The sequence below is a fragment of the Populus alba genome, chromosome 3, assembly GCF_005239225.2.
Source record: "Populus alba chromosome 3, ASM523922v2, whole genome shotgun sequence".
Taxonomy (NCBI): Eukaryota; Viridiplantae; Streptophyta; class Magnoliopsida; order Malpighiales; family Salicaceae; genus Populus; species Populus alba.
The window spans coordinates 4,270,588-4,294,831 of record NC_133286.1 but is presented as its reverse complement, the minus strand read 5'-3'; the positions used below and the strand labels follow the sequence as shown (position 1 = coordinate 4,294,831).

At 36.7% G+C, this 24,244-nt stretch overlaps 2 pseudogenes; both read right to left on the bottom strand.

The window, feature by feature from the left end:
* Positions 1-22,264, bottom strand: part of LOC118044112 (mediator of RNA polymerase II transcription subunit 15a-like) — a 48,296-nt pseudogene extending 26,032 nt beyond the window's left edge.
* On the bottom strand, positions 1,566-14,895 carry LOC140955393 (uncharacterized; annotated as a pseudogene).
* Positions 22,265-24,244: the final 1,980 nt, after the last annotated feature.

Sequence of the window (24,244 nt, the reverse complement as noted above, 5' to 3'; positions counted from 1 at the left end):
GGTTCGGCAATTCTACAAGCCTTGAAATACTTGATTTGTCCAAAAACCATTTTAAGGGTCCGATCCCAAGAGACTTTTGCAAGCTTGACAAGCTTGAATATTTGGACCTTTCTAAGAACAACTTGTCTGGATATATACCATCTTGTTTCAGTCCACCGTCTCTAATTCATGTGCATCTATCTGAAAATAGATTGAACGGTCCATTAACATGTGGATTTTATAACAGCTCTTTCCTGGTTACGATGGATCTTCGAGATAACAGCTTCACCGGCTCCATTCCAAATTGGATTGGCAATCGTTCATCATTGAGTTTTCTTCTTCTAAGGGCTAATCACTTTGATGGTGAGCTCCCTGTTGAGTTATGCTTGTTAGAAGAATTAAGCATTTTGGATGTTTCACAAAACCAGCTTTCTGGTCCACTACCCTCCTGTTCGGGCAATCATACTTTCAAGAAAAGTTTCTGGAAAACGTTCGTAGTTCTCAGAAATTCTTTCGTATCAAGGTCCATAACAGATGCATATTATGAAACAATGGGTCCACCACTAGTGGATAGTATTGATAGCTTGGAAAAGGATTCTATGCCTGACTTTGAAGAAGTGATAGAATTTACAACTAAAAATATGTATTATGGTTACAAGGGGACAGTTCTTAGCTATATGTATGGTATTGATCTCTCCAATAACAACTTCGGAGGAGCAATCCCACCAGAATTTGGAAACTTAAGTGAGATACTGTCATTAAACTTATCACACAACAATCTCACTGGATCTATCCCTGCAACATTCTCAAACCTAAAGCATATTGAGAGTTTGGATCTTTCTTACAACAACTTGAATGGTGCCATCCCTCCACAACTTACTGAAATTACCACACTTGAAGTTTTTAGTGTGGCGCACAATAACTTGTCAGGCAAGACACCCGAGAGAAAATTTCAGTTTGGGACCTTCGATGAAAGCTGTTACGAAGGAAATCCTTTCTTGTGTGGACCTCCATTGCGAAACAATTGTAGCGAGGAATCAGTGCCATCACAGCCAGTGCCTGATGATGAACAAGGAGATGATGGTTTCATAGACATGGAGTTTTTCTACATCAGTTTCGGTGTATGTTACACAGTTGTGGTGATGACGATTGCAGCAGTTCTCTACATCAATCCATATTGGCGACGCAGGTGGTTGTACTTCATCGAAGACTGCATAGATACTTGCTACTATTTTATGGTGGCTAGTTTTCGCAAGTTCTCCAACTTCAGAAGGTGAATTTGTTACTGGGAGATGGTCGTACCTTGTTTGTGATGATTGTTTGTCTAGCTATTGGTAATTTGTAGTGTACTGTCTCTAAGCTCAGCCTTTCTATTTGATTAGTTATTTGGGCTAAATATATAAGTTGGACTTGTCATTCCTGAATCATTAGGAAGGAAACTGATTTGGATTGGTCATTTACTCGAGTGTGATTACTCTTTCAACTCTCAAGACTTGTCTGAAAATAAATTGCCAAAACCACTACTAAAGTATAAACAAAATATTCTATGCCTTTGTTTCAAGGGCGACCCCACCTCAGTTATTCAATCAAAGCATTGAAATCGGAGCAAGAAGATCCACCTTCTTCAACAGCCTTCCTGGCCGTTTCTTTGCTCTGCTACTCATTTCCTCTGCTTCTTCACCCATCATAATTTGAGTGATTGCCTTCTCTACAGCTTCACTTTTAACATGATCTCCATGCACTCAGCCATTCCTCAACTCCAGTTTTTAAAAACATCAGTCACCAACTTTTTCATCATAGAATTCCTCAGCAAAATATTGGTCTCCTAAGCATAAAAAAATAAAATTGTCCTTGTCAAACATGCAGCTGTGACTTGAGACATTCAAAATTTCAACCTCATTTTCTATAAAATTCAACAATACTGGATATGGTCATGATTCAATGGAATAATCCCCACTTATTTTCTTGAGACCTTTTTCCATTGAAATCTTGCAAGACTATGGCATACATGAACTCCATATAATGAACAGTAAATCAAAGAAATTACCTTCTGATAGATCTCCTGTTGCCAATCAGCGCCTTTTGCATGTAGAATCTAGGGATGCTACAAAAATTTCAATGCAGAATTTAAAAGAGTTTGATAACAATGCGAGAAGAAAAACAGAAGGTAAGACGTTTAGAAATTCAATGCTCCGCTGCATTATAACCTGCTGGATCCATGGGGCAGTGGACTTCTCCGTTGTTGTTATGATTTGGACTTGAAAACGGCCTTGTTAGATTTTTATGTTCACATGAAAGTTGTAGGCCTATGTCTCACCAAGGTTGTGTAAACATTTGAGGTCATTTGGACATCTAGAACTCGAGATATGACCCAAACACCAAACAGTGTTCCAGTTTGGACTGCACCAACATCTCTTTTCTAAGTTTCACCCTCTCTTTATCTTCACAAATTTCACTAGTTGAATTCGTCAATCAATCCTTTGATTTATGTGATAGGCCTACATTTAAGATGAACATTTACCATATATTAGGGCATTTTATAGTATTAGACTTTTTATTATAAAACATGCTTTAGTTAAAGAGTTATTGATACTTTAAGTGCAAAATGATGATATAAAACCTTGATAAATATGCACTTTTAAATACTAATCAATATCCATATTGAAGATTGCGATGAATGTGATGGCTATTCAATTGATGACGAAGAAGAAGAAGATAATTCTGACTAATTATGTGTAAAACCCTTTTCTTAATGTAATTTACATTATGGATGATATATTTTGAAACATGAAATATATATTTATTGTTTAAGCACTGTTGCTATTGTTTTGTGCAATGGACAGTTTGTTATTGAATTTTTTGCAGGAAGGTAAACAGAAAATACAAACATAACACCTAATGTACATTGAACAATCACCGACGTCCATACCGACGGACCACTGTCCGTCGGCATCTCACAGAGAGTTCGAAAATAATTACACCGAAATACCACAATCACCGACGTCCATTCCGACGAAAATTAGTCCGTCGGCATCTCACAGAGAGTTCGAAAATAATTACATTGAAATGCCACAATCACCGACGTTTATACCGACGACTTTAGCAACGTCTTCACCGAAGGAAATGAGTCCGTCGGCATCTCACAGAGAGTTCGAAAATAATTACACCGAAATGCCACAATCACCGACGTCCATTCCGACGGACATTAGTCCGTCGGCATCTCACAGAGAGTTTGAAAATAATTACACCGAAATGCCACAATCACCGACATTTATACCGACGACTTTAGCGATGTCTTCACCAACGGAAATGAGTCCGTCGGCATCTCACAGAGAGTTCGAAAATAATTACACCGAAATGCCACAATCACCGACGTCCATTCCGACGGACATTAGTCCGTTGGCATCTCACAGAGAGTTCGAAAATAATTACACCGAAATGCCACAATCACCGACGTCCATACTGACGACTTTATCGATGTTTATACCGACGACTTTATCGACGTTTATACAGACGGCTTCATTCCGTCGATAAGTTGTCGGTGGGCACATTTTACCGACAGAATGCGCGAATTCCAAAGGGTGTGAATTGAATGCACCTCTGACCATGCCATATTACCGACGGACCGCGAAAAATTTGGAGGGCAATTAAAAAATTCGGTGCGAAATTCAAAAATTACCGACGGATTGTTGACCTTTTACCGACTGATTTAAAAAATTAATAATATTTTTTTAATATCCGTCGGTAAATCTGCCATATAACCTATAACTTCCAGCGCCCGCCGCTTCCCCTCATTTTTTCTTCTCCTCCGCTGCCCTATAATTTTCAGTTTTTTGCTCTCAATCCTTCAAGGCTTTCACCTTGAATCTCTTGCAAGATTTGAATAAAGGTATGTGGTTTTTTTCTATGTTATTTTATTTTCTTTATATTTTAGTTGTAGTTGTTTTTATTTTTGTTATTTTGTTGTTTTGGTGTATTTTTTTGTAATGTAGATAAAGTTTTGAATTCGACATATTATTAAGGTATGTATATTTCGTTCCTTTTCTTGATGGAGGTTTTTTTTTTTGAATTTTTTTGAATATTTTTTATTGTTGTGTTGTTATAATTGGTATTAGTTAATTTATTGGATATTTGTTGTTAAAGTTGAATTTAACTTAGAATTTAGTAATTGACTATGTTAGAAATAATTAGTAATTTTATTCTATTATTGCATGATTTGTATTTAATTATTTCCATTGATTTTAATTGTTAGTCTATATTTGTTTTTTAATTTATTGTTGTATTGCCATATATAATTATTGATTAATTTGTTGAATTAATATTGTTAATGTTGAATTTACCTTAGAATTAGTAATTGCATATGTTTTTTAATTGTTAGTTTATATTTTTAAAAATTTATTGAATATATTTATTGTTGTATTGCCATAATGAATATTTAATAATTTCTTGAATTAATATTGTTAATGTTGAATTTATCTTAGATTTAGTAATTGAATATGTTGGAAGAATTATTAATTTTACTCTAACTTGATGATTTGTGTTTAATTGTTTCTATTTATTTTGAATTTATAGTTTTTTTGTATTGACATAATTATTGAATAATTTGTTGAATTGTAATTGTTAATGTAGAATTTACCTTAGGATTAGTAATTGAATATGTTGGAATAATTAGTATCGATTGGGTTAATTTGTTGTGGCTATTGTTAATATTTGCAGGTTTGTGGATTTGGGTAGTATCCAAGTATAGGGGAGCTGCTGCCGAATTTTTTTTTAACATTTCAATTGAATTATATAATATTTATATAAATTCGTTAGATGCAGAGAATGAAAACCAGAGCTGCACGTATGCATACGGTCACATCTAGTTCGTCTAGCAGTGACGAAGCCCTTGCCTCTCAAGAAGAGGCACCTACACACTTGCGCCGTCAGTTGATGCTGCCTCTTCCAGCGATGTTTCACGTCGCAGAAGCGGCATGCCTTCGCAGCGGAATCGATGGACCCGCAAGTACGAGGCACAATGGAAGGACGATCTTAATGTAAGTTTGTTAAGGTTTTAAATTTTAAAAAAAAAAACAAATTTAAAACAAATTTATGAAGTCACTATTTAGTTAATTTCAATTGTTTTTAGGTTCACAAACATTGAGGCGGCCCGAGTAATATCATCGGCGTTTAAAGCGTCGATGGAGATTCCATTGTTTCAATGGAGTCAGATATCCAGCTCAAATCAATGCATGGTTTTCCAGATTTGAGGTTCGTGTTAATATATAATTTTCAGCTTATTTCTAATAAATTCTTAATATACTTGTAAATAAATTATTAACATTTTTAAAAATATTTTTTTATACACAAAATCGATTCTGCTGGGACGACGAACATAACAATGTTGTGAGGAGGGTGTGGGAAAATCACGCGGCAACTAGATAACATCGAAAACAATACAACTTTTGTGCTGGCAACCGGAATCGGCCAATTCATGGCTCGGTGACAACGCACACCGGCAGCTTCGTTCCGTTTGTTGCACATGCGAAACGGATGGTAAGATTAATTTAAATGAAATATATCATTCAATTAATTTGTTGTTAATAAATTTTTTTCATTATAGGCTACTTCTCTTGGATGTGAGCCGAACCCTATGGAGATGTTTGTGGAGACGCACGTGCGGAGTCAAGACCGCCAAAGGGGGTGCAACAGTTCGTTGACAGTCGCGCTCAACATTTTGTGGTATGTTTATTCATCCATTTTATTTTGTAAGTTATTATTATGTTTATTGAATTGAATATGATGATTACTTTTTTTATTTTCAGGAGACCTATAATAATCGGTTGAGGGAGACATACGGGGACGATCCTTTGACCCATCCGGAATTTGATCCAGATTTGTGGATGGAGGCTGAATCGTCAGGTGGACCCAATAAGAATCGGGTTTACGGGCTCTCCAACACTAGGGCCAACAACTTGCGGACGACCCGTACTGCTTCAACCGTCGGGAGCTCCCAATCAGTATCGAGCTCCCAATCTAAGGAGCTCGTGGCCTTGTAGCAAAGGTGCAACCACCTATGAGAGACGTACACAAAACTCAAAGAACAATACACAGCAGAATCTGAACAACAAAGAGCGGCCTATGAAGAGCTTCGTCAAATGGTCATAAACATGTCACAAGGTGGAACATGGGCACCCAATCCAAGTTGGCCGCATAACAGCCAGCCTCCTCCTCCTCCTGATCCTCCTCCTCCTCCTTTATATTAATTTTTGATAAAACATTATTTACATTTAAAAATTTCATTTAATGTTTTTTTGAAAACATTTCATTTTGTAATGAATATTATTTATCTTTCATTTTTTGTTTTTGATGCTTAATATAAATTTATTTGCATAATTGGTTTTTATTACCATTAATTTATATCATTTTATATTATGTATTTCTAAATAATTATAAAAATAAAATAAATAAAAAATTACAAAGGGATTTACCGACGGAATACATCTGTCGGCATTAGACAGTAGTCGCGACCATCATCGACACATTTCCAGATGGATAAATTCGGTCGGTTTTTTCATGACTCACCAACAGATTTACCGACAGATTAATTCCGTCGATATTATATATTACCGACGAATTCACAGACGGTATTTATGTCGGTGTTTTCAACAATTCACCAACTAAATTACGACCGGAACTTAACCATCGGTGAATATTGATATCACCCGATGGAATACTAAATCCGTTGGTATTATTGAAAGCGGGAAATTATTTTTTTTTGGCGCGCAAATTCCGTCTGTAAAACCGTCGATAAATGGTTTTTTTGTTTTGCCAACCGATATAGCGACGGAATGGGGAATCACCGACGAAAGGTTAGCCGACGGACATATTCTGTCGGTAAATATTTTACCGACGTACTATCAATCACATACACGACAAAAAAATATTTCCGTCGGTAAACTGTGAATTCTTGTTGTGAACAATCTATAAGCCTTTGAATTTTGTGCATAAACCAACAAAAAACACTCTCAAGACCTTTGGGTCCTAATTTTTTCTTTGAGGATCAGAACTTTTACCCAAAAAGCTACTCACCTCCACACTTTTAAAATAATTCAGATTTGGTTTTCTATCGTTCCATGCTTCATAGGGAGAAACATTTGATTTTTTAGTTAGTACTCTATTATGAATGTGACATGCAGTAAGTAAGACATCACCCCATAAATTATTTGGTAGTTTATCATTCAAAAGCATGGCATTGACCATATCCATTAAGGTCTTGTATTTCCTTTCAGCAAGTCCATTATGTTGAGGTGTATAGGGTGTTGTCATTTGATGAATTTTTTCGTTTTCCTCATAAAATGTAGAAAACTCCTTAGAAAAGAATTCTCCACCTCTATCACTTCTAAGAACTTTAATTTGCCTTTCCTTTTGATTTTCTACCATTTTCTTGAATTCTTTGAATTTTCCAAAGGCTTCATCTTTAGTTCTTAAAAAGTAAACACAAGTAAAACAAGAATAATCATCAATGAAAGTTATGAAATATCTTTTCCCAACCCTTGTTAACATACCATTTATTTCATATATATCAAAATGGACCAACTTAAGTAATTGAGAATTCCTTTCTACTTTAGGAAAAAGGTTCTTTGTCGTCTTTGCTTGAATACATACTTCACATTTGCTATTATTATTATATTGATATAAAATATAACCACGCTTACACACACACACACACACACATATATAAAGTATTGACACAATTGTTAATATTATAAGATAGTTGATCTAAAATGAGATTATCTTTATTGACCATGTAAAGTTCAATGATAATATCATGGATTTACTAATAAAATGCTTAACAATAAAGCAAGTCGATAATCATTGAGGGGAATGAGATTAAGACACAGTTTAATGAATTGTCATGATAGTGACCCAACCTAGTTTACTAGAGATCCAGATCTAGAATTCAAAGAAGCAAACCAAATCAAGTGTCATTTAATAATAGCCCTCTTACCCATTCATATGATATAAAGTGCTATCTACAATGAAAATAGGATAAGCTAAGCTTTTAATGACTTTTGTAGCTTGAGAAATTCAAGTGATGTATTACATGATACTCTTAATAAGAATCACCCCAATGTGAGTGTGAAATAAGGCACTTCTATCCACAGGATTGAAAATGCAAAATTCTTTAAAGCTCTCTGAAATCAAGATGTATTTGAGGTCAAAATGAACACAACTATGAGAACCAAAATTGTAAGAAAATGAACTGTGTAATCTGTATTATCTGTTTTTCACACAAAAGGCTAAGCAACTCAAAATATCATGTTTGCTGATAGCCGAAGTGAATCCAATAGTTTTAACTATGAAAGGTCAAGGCCAAAAAGTTATCTTGCTCGATGCATCGACTTTTCGCTCCTACTCTTTATTTTCATGTCTACTTTGTATTTTATTCAGATCAAACATTTTTATCATGTGGAGGGATTGTTTAGGGGTGGTGTTTAATGAAAAAGTTGTGTTTTGTTAAAACTCTACTTGAAATATAATCGTGTAGTTTTCAAAAACTAGAAAGTTGACTAACCTTTTGCCAGTTATGTTAAAATTAAGTGTCAGAATTACCTATAAAAGAGACAATTCTAACTTAGTTTTGATAATGAAGAAAACTTTTAGTCTTTTTAAAACTATTCTTTTTCACATTTATGCAGTCAAAATTCTTACAGAGAGTAAGATATAAATTTTGATTCGCCATTTATTATTGGTTGTGCTTTCAAGAATAAGAGATTGAGTAAGCTTGGAAAATAATATTACAATCACATTCCTATCACCAAAGAGCAAGTAATAAATTGTTGTATGATAATTTATTGTCAATCTATTGATTTTAATTTGTGGCTATCCGTACAAAATAGATTTTCTAGACATAAAAAAAATGAAAATGGTATTGAGATTTCTAAAATCAGAAGTTAATATACAAAAAATTGATAAAAAGTTATTTTTTATGGATGTTTAAAGCCAGAATATTTTATATTAAACATTGGGTGAAAGTGAATTTGATAGAATCATATTCTATAAAAAAAATGTCTTAGAGATATATAGCATGCTTAGAAGTAATTCATGAAGAACTAGTAAGTCAAAAATCTAAAATTGAACATGTTAAATTTCATCAATATGAATTGTTTCAAAATGTTTGGTGAATTCATAACTAAAATATGTATTAAAATGACTTATAAATTAACTAATAGTTTATTAGTTTGGATGTTTTTAGTAATGCCAAAATTATAGAGAATTGATCATTAAGTTGATTTTTTATATGCTTAGAAATCAAATCATTATAAATTTAATAAAAACTATTTAAAGTGTTTCAAGGTAAAGAAAAATAGGTGTTGTGAAATCGAGTCTGTATTTTTCTCTAGTTTCTTTTTGGTTTTTTCCGTTTGTCCCTTCCTGAAAATTTGTGCTTAGTTTTTTGCCTTCTACCTGCTGCTTAGTTTTGGGTTATTAAATTTTCTTTGTTTCTTCAGAAGATGCCTTACTCTTGGTTGATTGCCTTTCTATTTCCAAGATAAATAAGCAAAACAGAGTCGTCTCTGTGAAAACATTACAATAGCATTTACTCTGAGTAAGAATACTTTTATACATCATGCACTGTAATTGACAAAGAAAACAAGAGAAATCCCTTTAATTTATGAAAATGCAACGAGTTAACCTTATATCAGTGCTCATTGGCTACTGCAAGTGCCAGCAGTAGCTGTCTATATGATTTTTGGATGTAGAGAGGTCAACAAAAACATTCAACTTTATACTGCAAACTAGGAGACCATATATTGTGGCTAATTGATTTTTGTCTGCTGCTTTTGTACTTTTAAGATCCTCAATAGAAGGCCCCAAATCCAACACCATTCATTTAAGTTCAGTTGCAACTCAAAGTTTCAAATTGAAACACCACTGCTCATAGCAATAGATTAACCTTGAAATTTAAAGCGGAAACAAGCTTCATGCAGCCATCCAAGAGGTCATCATCGAAAAGAAGATGTTACACAAGAAGTTTCCAACAAAAAATTACTTCCCAGCACTTTTTATTCCCTCGAGTTCCCATCTTTGTGAGAAAACACGTGAAAAATAAAAAAGACAAAACGAAAGAAGATGACATCCCTGTCATTGCTACCAAATCCTCACCAGCTGCAGCTCTAGATCCATTACCAGCTGCAGAAACCAGCAATTCTGTCAATACATACTGACAACGGAGCCAATGTCACCGATAGATGCACTAAGTGCTTTGGGAGACAGCGATTTCACCTGGGAAAAAAAATTACGCATCACCATCTCATTCACAAAGAAGTTTTCTTTTTCAGAAACCTCCAAAATAAGGGTGGGTGGAGTAAAACCAAAAAGGAGAAGCATCACTAACCCGCTTCAATCAAGTACTCAAGTTGGTTGCTCTGTAACATTTGACTTGCCAGAAAACAGTTTGTCAAAGCCACGCGCCATGAGGCACCATCAGGACTGGTAAAGTCTGCAAGCAAAGTGATGCAGATATCCAGGAGTGCCAATTTGCAAGGGAGGGAGCCAGTGCTTGGTGCAACAGATGTTGTGTACAATATTTCCAGTATTTAAGAGTGAGGAAATACCCAGAAACTGGTTTGTCAGAAATCTCCTGGCATAGGAGATGGGAGTTTGCTGGTGTAATTGCTGCTGCTGCTGCATCTGTCGATTCTGGTGTTGCTGCAATCGTTTTTAAGCTGTTGTGTTTGTAGCATCTGTTGTTCATGCTCTGCTTTGCTGCTGTTTTAGATGCTGGTGTTGAATCATATTGGAATTCGACTGAAGGGGAATATTTGGCTGCAAGCATACTCGCCCCACTTTTGTGTTGACAATGTGTTAACATTGGTTGGTTGGGAAATGCTCATGAGATTCTGTTGACAGATCCTATACAGGTGTCTGCTGCAATGAGCTCAGTGCATTTCCTTGTCCAGAATCTAAAATTGGAGCCTGGTTGTATTTGATTCATCATTTTGATTGTGACGTCGAAATCCCCAGATAAAGTTGAAGAAGAATTATGCAGCGAAGCTTGACATATTGTTTATCTGCTGCATCTTTGGTACAGAACCTTGCATATTCATTGATTGCAACTGGGGATTCAGTTGATTTTTCATGGGACTGCAATTGAGGAACTTGAAGATTGGGGTTGCTGCATAGGTTGAATATGAGGTTTGGGAAGTGTCCTTGCTGTAGATAGAATAGGCTTCCTGTATCTGCTTGGGTTTAGAAAAACCTACAATCTGCTTCTCATAGAAACCCCACTTTTCTCCTTGAAAGTAGGTGCGATGTTGTTTTTTAAGAGACTGTAAGAATGCTATCAAGCGCTCCAACATGGCTTGAATACCTTCAGCTTTTCAAGCTGTTCTGAAGTCGGTTTGTTTGAGGGAAGAGGGTCATGCTGGAAAGCAAAGTTAACATACACGAGAATTAAAAAATTGCATTGACCCTTTGTACTTTAAACTAGTAAAACATAGTGAAAAAAATGTGGGGTGTGGTTTTGGGGGGGGGTAATTCAGTGCAGATTTGAATTACAGTGACAAGCAATGCTGATAGGGAAAATAAATTAATACAAAAGCTCAAACTGTGGGGTTTATTGAATCATGTGTGAGCAAATAAATCAGAAAAATTACAAAGACAATTTACCTGCTGTAACTTGTAGCAATTCTCTGGTACATTCATTTATTTCAGGCAAATTAACGTTTCCTTCATAACTTTGATCTAGAAGTACATATAACCAGCAAACAATTATCAATCATATGCTTTGATTCTTTCAGGTGCCAGAGTTCAGAAAGTAACATAAGCAAACTTGAGAGAATTGAACAAATAAATAAAATAAATAAAAATGGGCAGGGACAGCATATATTGTTTGAGATAAAAATAGCAGAGTGGAATCAATGCTGAAAACCTCAAAATAGAGAATATAGTTATTGATTTGCATGGCAAAGATGCATAAAGGATTGTGTAGTTTCCCCTTCAGACAAAGATTCAGGGGTTGGTCAAGTTTCAGTTACTTTGCTCTCATGGCAAACTACTCACCATTGTTTTTCTATTGTTCTCACTCTAAGTCAATGGATGTCACGACTTTTGTAAACACTTCTTAGCTTTGTAACTTTAGATTTATTAACCCTTATATCCTATTCCCTCAACAACCAACTCTATTACCCTTTATTTTCGTCACATTCTCGATCAAAAAATCTACTCTCATCAAAATCATGCACGTTTATGAATTGCAACCTTCGTTCTATAAAATTGAAAAAATACTTATTTTTCTTTCTCCCATTGTCACTATGATTTTCCCAACACAATTATTTAATCCTGAAAAATAACTGTTCACTATTAACCAATATAACGATGACCTATTCAGAACATTCACTCTTGTATCAGCTGTCTATATATGTAAATATTATTGTAATGACTTATGTGAAAATAATAAAAATAATAATTCAACCCACAATAAATGTATAGGAAATACAGGGAAAAAAATTGAAAGGAGAGATTTGCAATAAGAAAAACATTGTGCGTGTCATATCCATGGAAAAATAAACCCTCTGAACCTAGAAATCTGAATATTTACCTTTAATCATCCTTATCCATAATTTATCTTATCTTAGTCTGCAACCATGTCTTCCTAACCTAAAACAACCATACCGAATAAAAACTCCTGCTTTACCAAATTCAAACCTTTCCATTAAATCTATCCAAGAACCAATGACATACATGAACAGCTAAACACTACAAAATACCTTTTGTAGATTCCTCTTGCCAATCAGCACCAATTTGCTCATGTCCAGTCTTCCTGTGAAATCTTGTGCTACAAAAATTTTATCACAGCCAACAACAAGATATAGAAATTCATGTATTTTCTTGAATGATTCTCACACAAGGTATTTCATGTATTATTCACACTTGCTGTAACAATTTTTGTAGTTTTATTCTATTTTAGATTTTATTTGTCCTAAAGAATAAGGAGCTTTAATAGTTTTCCCTTCCTAGATAGACCACTTTATATTTTCTTTACATTAGGAATACATCCCCTTTTTGAACTTGTAGTAACTAGCAATCCATCTCAACATATGTAACTCATTCAAACAGACAGAGAACCCCCCCCTCCAACAAGTGATCATTATATATTAAAAAAAAAAAGCTCAAACAATTTTATCATTGGAAAGAAAAGCAACAAAAAGTGACCTTACCTCCCAACCAGGAAAATCTTTAAAATAAAACCATCTTCAATCATTAAAATATAGATTAGCATCACATCCTTATTCCTAACAAGTATGAAATGAAACAACTTCACATGGCCTTACAGATTAGCATCGGAGGAGTGATCATGAGAAATTTTCCAGCAAGGTTGCATGATTTAAAATCAGCACACCAAAACCTTAAGGTGCCTCAGAGTAGTCCACTTGCTAATTTTCTTTCTTGCCCATAAATTCAATTGGCTGATGATTAGTTACCCCTAGTGTCAAATGCATTTATCCAGTTATACATATATTTTTAAAAATTTCATGTCCGTTAAATTCAAAATGAAGAGTGAACAATTGGTGCGATGAGCTGATGAGGGCATTGATGTTAACAAACGAGTGTGATTGGCAATGGTTTCAATAGCAGTGCATCAGTTAGCACATAAAGCTACCAAAAGAGCATTTGCTGACTTGAACCATTTGAGAGGGAAATAGATGTGCAAGCACTGATGGCATTATGTCATAAACAAATGTAGCTGTATTGCAATGGCTCCAATAGCAGTCATATCTATGCCATAGTGGCAGCCCGTAGCTCATAAGCTACCCAAAGACTACTGACTGACCATTTTATTCTTTTCAAGAATTATAATATTTTATCTAATAGCACAAGCTGCAAAATTAAGATGGAGCGGCTGGCTGACAAGATGAGAAACAACCTTAGTTTGAGGACGTTTCTGAAGGGCTCTTTGAGTTATTATATAACTGCTTTGCTATCTCACATTCGAGAGCATGTTGAAGACAAGGAGAGCTGATGCATGGCCTGCGCGATCACGTATGTAATAGAGAATATATTGATCGCTGTTGCAGACTGGTCCAGCTATTGTACTGTCACTGCTCTATGGCCTTAGTGTGCTCGCCCTTGATTCCCCCTACCACTTACTTATGTGCTTGCTGCTGCAGGTAACCTTGGGCTTTGTAGACATGTGATAGAGGAGTGCTGATTAGATGCATCTTGAAGTTAACCAGGCTGAGCTCCAAGGCAACTGCGTTGCTGTAAACCAGTGACATTACTTTGAGGCCCAACTGTTGCTTGATGCATGCTGAGAGTTGTTTTGTTGAGCCATTAACTGCGCTGCTGCTGCTGCGGATTTTTGAATGTTATTCTGCTTGCCCTAGCAATCTCTGCTGCTGCTGCTGCTGCAAGCCCCAACAATGTTTTGTTTTTTCCAATTAACTGATTTTGCGACATGTTGGAGTGCGTATTGATTGTTGCCCATAGCTGCTGTTGTGGAGGCATTATGGCTGCTGCATCATTTGTTTTGCTGCTTGATGAATACCCAGCAGACTGTTGAGGTTGTTGCTGCTTTTGCTGCCTAAGGACTATTGGAGTCTTGTGCATTGGTTGTGTGACTGTTGAACAGAAGATGGCTTCTGTTGAAGGCCAGAGACAGTTTGCATTCATTGAGGCTGCATAACCAGTTGATGTTTGCAAACCAGATTGTCTGAGAAGATTGCAACTGATTGGCGATGTAACAAGTTTGCTGCTTGCTGCTGCTGTGGATGTGAGATTGCACAAGTGAGTGTGGATGATTTCCCTGGTTGTTGAAGCTTCTGCTTTAAAAGCTGTTTTGTATCTGCTGCTGATTATAAAGATACTGCTGAGGATTTTGGGACTGCTGCTGTTGCGTGTGGGAGGAACAACCTGTTGCCTGCCTGGCATTGTCTCTGAGAAATTGACAAAACATATTGGAGGGAATCCCTTGTTCCCATTGATTCCCCACTGGGTTCTGTGAAACACCAGCGATTACTCTGCATGTTAGCATTCTGTCCAACAGTGTTCGAGATAGTCTGGTTAAACGGAGACAGAAGGCATTGCTGATTTGTAAAACCAGCAGAACTTTGAACTCCATTAGATGACATACTATTCTGCATGTTCTGTGATAACTGCTGACGTGCTTGAGACTGCAATTAGTGGGCAATGAGATAGGGAGCGACTGCCCTTGGTTGTGAACTTGAAGGCGGCATACTATGAGAGCTGTTCAGATAAAAGGCAAAAAGGAAAAAACCATGTTCAAAGGAAAAAAAAGAAGGCATTGAGCAAGAAAAACAAATGAAACAATGACAAGTTCACACGTAAATTTATGAGGGGGAAATGATTACGATGGTTTTACCTAAAAAACATAAAAGTGTCATTTTGACAATTTTGGGTTGGGGGGGGGCAGAAAACAAAAAATAATCTGTAATTTTTTTGGAACATTCATCAATTACTCAAAATTTTTTATCAAAGCATGGTATATACATAGCAATATGCAGCAATAAAATGTAAAAAGAGATTTGTTTAACAATGCGAATATAAAACAAAAGGCAAGGAGATGTTTAGAAATTCAATGCTTGGTACTCCATTATTTTACCTCCTGGATCCAGGGGTTTGTTACCATTGCCAGTCGGGTATGGTATTTTGAAGACTTGGTCTCATTGTAAGCATCTTCAGAGATATTTTACGCAGATAATCAGACTGAAATCAGATATCAATAACAAAACATTAGATCTCTGCGCAATCCATTGTTACAAGAGGAAGGGGGAAAAGGATTTATGCTCTTTCTAATATGCTAGGCTCTTTGTATTTGCATCTTCTGTGAGGATATACTTCCTGTGTCCTCTCTTTTTTTTCAATTATTTATGTATTGATTCGTTATTTGCATTTTGCACACTTCCCTTGTACTTGAAAAGGACCTTGGTCACTCTAAATAAAACACTTGTCAGAGAATTAACGAAAAGATGAGAAACTTCTAACAGAATGACCAGTGAGGAAGTGTGGACACACTACACACACATGTGTACATGCAAAAATCCACAAACTTATGCATGTGTATATTCATGTCTAGAGAATATTGAAATTATTGAACCTAGCATTAGCCGAATACCTGATTGGTGGCGGCAGTATAAATCTTTTCCTCAAACCGTACGGCAATTTTCTTGAGTTCTTGTAATCCCTCTTGACCAGAAAACGGAAGACGCCTCTTTAATGTCTCCATTCTACACATGTAAAACATTACATTTAATTTTTAATAACAAGGCAGGTATAGAGAAGTTAGCAGCAGTGAGAATGTAAAGAGAAATAATATTCGTTCTTATTATTTCAATCAATGAAAGATTACAATATATATACTGATAGTTCTACATCAGGATCCTGCACTATTGCCTATAATCAAGCCTAATTATTTACAAACAAGGGAAACAAAATTTAATTAACGGTTCAATTACAAATTTGCTGCCTATTCTGTGCTGATTTGGTTGCCTAATCAGTGCTTGATTTCCTTAACACTCCCCCTCAAGTTGGAGTGTATATTAATTTATACCCAACTTGCTAAGTTAAATTCTCAAACTGTGTGGAGCTCAATGGCTTAGTAAATAAGTCTTGCTGGTTGCTTGTAGTTCGAAATGTAGGATGTCTGAATCATTCCTGCTTGAATCTTCTCACGTATCAAGTGACAATCTATTTCGATGTGTTTCGTTCGCTCATGAAATACTGTATTGGATGCGATGTGCATTGCTGCTTGATTATCACAGAATAGAGTCACTGGCTGTGCGTGATTTATCTTCAAGTCCTTTAAAATATTTTTTCAGCCATTGTAATCTCGCAGCATGTAGTAGCCATAGAGCGGTATTCTGCCTCTGCACTTGAACGCGATACTGTCGTCTGTTTCTTGGTCCTCCAAGAAATAGGTGCCCCTCCAAGTAAAATGCAATTAACCGGTAACTGATCTCCTTGTGTCCTTACAAACGAGCCCAATCAGCATCACAAAATGCTTGTAACTGCAAGGTTACCCGTGGATGGTAACATGATGCCCTGTCCAGGTGTTTGCTTGATATATTTGAGGACTTGATGAGCTGCTGCTAGATGGGGTTGCCGGAGGTTTGTCCATGAACTGACTTTAAAATTGTGTACAACATAAGTCAAGTCCAGGTCTAGTTATAGTCAGATATATCAAACCTTCCAACTAACCTTCTGTATGCTGATCCATCCTCCAAGAGCTTCCCATCAGATTGTGTCAATGATACATTTTGGTCCAAAGGAAACCGAGATGGCTATGGCACCCAAAAATCCTGTATATCATTCAAAATGTCAAGGCGTATTTTCTTCTGTGACAAACTGATCCATCCCATGATCTTGCAACTTCTATTGCAAGAAAGTACTTAAGTTGTCCCAAGTCTTTTCAGCTTTGAATTGTCTGGACAAGAAAAGCTTGGTGTTCTCTATGTCCTCCTGCAAATTGTTTCCAGCCAATATCACATCAATCCACACATTATATCAGTAATGCTAGAAAGTTACCCTGATAGTTGCGGAACGAACAAAGAATAATCAGATAAAGACTGGTGGAATCCTGCAGGAGGCTTGTCTGGAGGCTTGTTTCAAGCCATATAGAGATTTATGGAGTTTACAAACTCGTGTCTCCCCCTTTCGTCCGAAGCCAGGAGGCAGTGACATGTAAACATCCTCATCCAAGTCGCCATTCAAGAATGCATTGTTGCCATCTAATTGGTGGAGATGCCAACCATGCAAAGCTGCCACACTTAGTAAGACACGGACAGTGACCATTTTTTCGACAGGGGCGAAGGTTTCCTGGTAATCAACTCCTTCAATTTGGTTGTATCCCTTAGCCACCAGCCGTGCCTTATACCGTTCAACTGTCCCATCAGCTTTCAACTTGATCTTATAGACCCATTTACAGCCGATTGGCCGTTTATGAGAAGGCAAGGGAACCAAGCTCCAAGTTCCAGTAGCTTGTAAAGCAGCAATTTCAAGATGCATGGCCTCACGCCACTGTGGATGCTGAACAGCCTGGGAAAAAAACTGGTAGTTTCTTTGAGAAGGGTGAGTTGAGTGGTATAAGCTTTATGATTGGGAGAAAGATGAGCATAAGATAAGTAAAGAACAGAGAGGATAAACAGTACCTGAAGTATGGACCCAAGTTCGTGGATAGAGGATGACGATTCAGTCCTTGAAAGGGAGGGTCATGCCGAGGTGAAAGTCCTGCAGATAAGAAGAGATGGTAATTGATCGATGGCCACGACGAAAGAGGTTTGAGTGGGGAATAGGAGAGGAGTCGGGTTGAGTGGTCTGTGAGGAATCAAGTATGTGTGGGGTAGGGGTGGCCGGAGAGGGAAGATCATTGAGTGTTTGATGGGTAGTAGGAGGATGGGGGTGCAAAGTCTATGTCAAAAGGTAAGAATGAAACTTGGGAGTAGGAGAAGTATCACCCACTTGGTGTGAGGGAAGGAAATATATTTTCAAAGAAAACGAATCCCTTGATACTATGACCCGTTTTGTAGCTAGATCAAAGACTCGATATCCCTTTTTCCCATAAGGATACCCAAGAAAAATACATTTAGATGCTCGAGATCAAATTTGAGCGACTTTGATGCATGAGTGGAAACAAAACATAAGCAACCAAATACTCGTAAAGTGGGAGTAATTGGGAAATTATGTTAAATAATTTTCATATGGTGTCTTTCCGTGGAGAATAGGTTGGTGTATTTGATGAGTGCGTAAGCGGAAGCAAGAAATAGCATCCCCCCAAAATTGATGAGAAAGACCGGCCTGAATAAGTAAGGCACGTGCCATATTTGCGAAGACAAACAAATGTCTATGTTTACGTTCGGCAACACCATTTTTGTTGTGGAGTATTAATGCAAACTAGTTTGGTGAATGATACCTTTAGTTAGCGTAAAAGCTTTCGAGTTTTGAATTCAAGGACCATTGTCACTACGAATAATTTTGACCTTGAAATCAAATTGATTTTCAAACCATGTGATGAAGTTGACTAGAAGATCCTTAGTGTCTGATTTGTGTTTCATAAGATAAATCCATGTGCATCTAGTGTGATTCAATCAACTATAGTGAGAAAATATTTCGCACCTGAATAGAAGCAACTTATAAACCACCCCAATGTCAACATGGGATTAAATCAAATGGGAGATTGTACTGGTAATGGAACTTGAAGAAAATGGAAGTCTTGTTTGTATTTTGCTTAATGGACAAATTAAACATTTGTCATGAGAACAAGAATTAACTTTTAGGAAATAACTGGATACTTTGGTTGAGGGAATGTCCAAAGACGTTGATGCCAAAGGTTCGGATGAAGAGTTTGGGCATGGTTGCATGTTCCTTTCTTGGCTTGGTCGAGAAAATATAGACCCCTCCCTTTCAATTCCCGTCCCAATCATCTTCCCCCGAACGTAGGTCCTGAATCACACAAAACTGGCTTAGAAAGATGGTTATACAAGAGGAATGCGGCACAGATGCAAGCTTGCTAATTTTGAAATCAAGTTCCAATCGGAAATAATGGGACACACAAAAACATTGTCAAGAAATTAAATCAGAGAGATAGGTGAACTCTGCCAATTATGAGTTACTTGTGTTATTGAACCCATTCGTAATTCGACAGTGCGACCATTGACAGGTCTTGAGTATGTGAACAGGTTTTGATCAGAAATCATATGATCTTGTGCATCCACTGTCCAAAATCCATGTACTTCTGTTGCCATTAGAAATGAGTGAAAAAGCCTTACCCGAGAGTTCATCATGAGTTGGGCAGTTACTAACATGATTGGCAGAAGTTGTTTTTATTCTTTAGCATGCCGAGTATCTGTTTTGCATTCTTCAGCTGTGAAGGGAAAACTCATCTCCTTTCTTTCATTCTTGTGTGATGCCACTTGGTTGCCTTTGGAAATTGTCGCATTAAACTCAGCTTCAGTCACTGCTTTCTTTTTGCGACAATATTCTGCTGTATGTCCCTTCCAGCGGCAAAAGGTGCATCTGAGATGTGCACGGCAATCCTTGGCAGTGTGGTTTGTTTCTGTTACACTTGAAGCATCTCAGTTCAGGCTTCAATCTCATGGTTTTGAATTCCTTTGCAGCGAAGACAGCGTAGCCTCAGGCTGAGCATGGCTTTTCCCGGTTGTCACCTCTGATTGTTTCTCATGGCGAATGACCAGTGAATATGCTTTGTTTTACTGTGGGTAGTGGATCTTGTAACAAAGTGTTGCTGCGAACACCTACGTATGAATCATTTAAGACCCATGAGGAATTTCATGGTTTTCTGTGTCTCCATATATGCAGCTACTTCTTGATTTGCCCCACAAGTGCATGTTGGAAAAGTGCAAAGTGCATCACGTTCATCCCATTAGGCCCTTTAGCTTTGTGAAGTAAGACCCTACAGACATGTTTCCCTGCACACAGTCATGAAATTTCATTCTCAACATTAAATAGTTGAACCACATTTACATGCGAGAATCGTTCCTGTAAGTAAGCCACATCTGTCTTGGCATCTTTGCAGTTGATGACACTTGTGGCAATTTTCTTTGGACATGGATCCTAATTAGCCAAGTTTTTCACCAGACTATTGCATCGGTTTCCATTGTTGATGTTCATCAAACTTCTTCTCATCAGGCTCCTTCATTGAGCCATCTATGAACCCAATCTTATTTTTAACTGTCCAAAGCCATAGTCATGGATTGGCTCCATGTACTATAGTGTCTTCAACCAAAGGATTGTGGCACAAGAAACAGCGCCAGGTTGGTCTGAATGATGAAGATAAAAGTTGAATGATTGGGATGATCCCATCTTGCGCCTGCTGCTGTGCTTCCTTGGTCTTGCCATAGGAGTCGGCTGAAGGCTTTGTGGTTTTATTTTTGATACCTAGACTATTGCTCTGATACCATGAAGAGAAATAATATTCTTCTTATTATTTCAATCAATGAAAAGATTACAATATATATACTGATAGTTCTACATCAGGATCCTGCACTATTGCCTATAATCAAGCCTAATTATTTACAAACAAGGAAACAAATAATTAACGGTTCAATTACAAATTTGCTGCCTATTCTGTGCTGATTTGGTTGCCTAATCAGTGCTTGATTTCCTTAACAGAGAAAGAACTGTGAACTCATACACCACAACAATATCAGAAATGTATACAATGGAATCATTAGCAAAAGGTAAAAACAAATAATGATATAGCCAAGTGTCGTTCAAGTAATATATGGCATCAACATACAGACATCTATTTTTACTTCCTTTCCCCGTATTATTCCAGAGGTACAGGGTATAGGAGTTCACTTGGCCACCCTTCTGTCTAAAATTCTAGTTACGAGCTTCATGGTTAATTTTCTTGAACCAGAAGAACCTTCCATTTATGGCTATGGGCTATGCTCCAGATATACAAATGAATTAGTTGCAAACCAGGGGAACTTTGTGAAAACTTACAATAGAATTTACTCTGAATAAGAAACCTTTTATACATGCACTGTAATTGACAAAGAAAAGAAGATAAATCCTTTTAATTTATGAAAATGCAATGAAGTTAACCTTATTCTCACTTTAGCAGATATATACTCTACAGTGCTCAATTGGCTACTGCCAAGTGCCAACAGTAGCTGTCTATATGAATTTGGATGTAGAGATATCACCAAACATTCAACTTTAAATTGAGAAACTAGGAAACCATGCACTATTGTAGCTAAATGATTTTTGTCAGCTTGCTTTTGTACTTTAAGATCACTATCATTTCAACCCTGTAGAAGTTAAAGCAAATAGAAGGCTCAAATCCACACTATTCATTTAAGTTCAGTTGCAACTCAAGGTTTGAAATTGAAACACCAATGCTTATAGCAATAGATTAACCTTGAAATTTAAAGCGGACAAGCTTCATGCAGCCATCCTAGAAGGTCATCATCAAAAAGAATATGTTACACAAGAAGTTCCAAACAAACATTACTTCCAGCACTTTTTTTATTCCCGTTCAAATTCACTTCTTGTGAGAAACACCGTGAAAAATGAAAAAGACAAAAACAGAGGTGTATGATACTTGAGGTTGCCTCATGGCAGTCCTGCTTGATTTTTAATTAACCTTTTTGCAGATTTACTATTTTGCAGCACTTGCACCATATTAGGAAACAGATACTTACATTTTGTTGACTATTCTTTGGCCGTGAGTCAGGCTGCAATTGAGTTCTCCAATCACCTGTGTCCAGCACAGGTTCTCCACCTGGGGCAGTGGGCCTCCCAAATTATTGGCATCCATGGGGTTTTGGCCAACCAAAAAAAATCACTTCTATCACCAAAAAAAAAAATTAATTTATATTGCACGTTAGAATAGACCCTAAAAAAGAAAGTCAGGAACAGAAGAGTAAGAGCACATAACAAAGTCATGAAAGTTGGAATATCAGTTTATTCAGACTTGAATAGATTTAAAAAGAACTTCCATCTAATAGCATGTACTTTATTAAAGAATTCTGCCCAAAATATGGATGCATTAAAATCTGAACAGCCATAACAATATACACGACCTTTCAAGGCAAGGTGCTAGGATCTTGGGTATTTCAGGTATACAGGTATTAATAAGTACATGAAATCTTCATGGTGCTTTCTAAAACCAAGGAAGCAAAAAAACTAGCCAGCTAGTTCATAACTTGCCGCACCAACAGATGGTGAGTGTTGGTAAACCAAGCCATACAGAAACTCATGGTGCTTCAATTTTAACTTGATGTTTTCTAGCAACACTCGTGATGCATCATTGATGCAATGTTTACAATGACAAACTTGCATTTGTATTCATTGTGGTTTTAGGTTCACAGATTCTGATCAAATAGATATTTAATGTTCCAAAAACATTGTATACGCATTTAAATGCTTTACTTCAATAGATAGATTAAGTTATCTTTCTAGATATCAGTATATCACATCTTACCAATTTAGATTCAGCACAGGACCTTTTTCAAGTGCTTACCAATTTTTACTAGCAACCAAATACATACCCCACCCCCTCACCCTGGTTCTTGTTATTTATGTATGAATTAACTTTTCTGAAAGAATAAATGTTGTGTGGAGGAAATAGTGTAAATAGAAAGAGGAGAATACCACATCCCCAAAAGAATAAAGAAAGAAGAAGAAAACCAAACAAAGTCATGAAACAAGGCTTTTCAATCCCCGATTAATATCAGCAGTCTAAATACCCCAGCAAATAGAACATGAAAGAGTTGTCTAGAGATGTTTTAAGCTAGGAAAATGAAGAAGAAAACGACAAGCATTAACCATGAAAATTTCATGTTATCATCAACTCTAAAGAGCAGACTGATAAGAATCAACTTAACAACTCTTGTTGAAATAAGATTAAATTTGCAGGCACATTTTTCTCAGAATAGACAACACAATAACCCTGACCATGCTCGACCTTGAGGTAAGTTATAAAATGTTCTTTCTAACTAGATGCACAGGTGCGCCTTTGGGGTGAAGTGAACTAGGTCATTTGTCTTAACTTTCAACTCAATCAATCACAATACAGTCCTTGGTTAGGACTAACTGTCCTACTCAAGCTTTCACCTCATACTCAAGACCAGCTGAGCAGTCCTAAAAAGAAAGATATATCATGTAGGGTTATCAAGGCAGACCTATTATTTGGCTTCTTCTTCTTCATTTGGCTTCTTCTTCATGGAGGTTTGAGTACAAGAAGTTTTTTAGCTGAGAGGAGAATCATAAATTATGAGGAATCTCACTGCCCATTCTGCTGCAAGGAAACCGAGACAATTAATCATCTTTTCCATTGGTGTCCTATAACATGGTCTCTTTGGGTCGTTTCTTGAAATGGTTCGGGTGCTCAGGTTGTCTACACAAAGACCCAAATCAAAATCTGCAGGAATGGTCCGGATTGATTTAATGGAAAATTTCAGCGTCGTGCTATTACAACATCCTCTCGTAAAGGTCTGTTATTGGTCAATTTGGATAGCGCGCAACCGGCCTAATCTTCGAATCCAAGGCTCCTGAATTGGGAAATGATTTTTTGCATCTCACTTTTCACCGTTTGGCTTTCTGGTTGAAGTCCTCAGTTACAAATTTCAGCTATACAGGCTCAGATCTTTTTAGAAATCCTGAATGTATTATGAACTGGACTAACTAATTAAGTCCCTCATCACTTTGGTCTTTTCTTTCTTCATATTCCCATTGTATTCTATCTTTCGTTCAGCCCCACTTACTTGATGGGGCTGCTTATTTAATATATAATTAT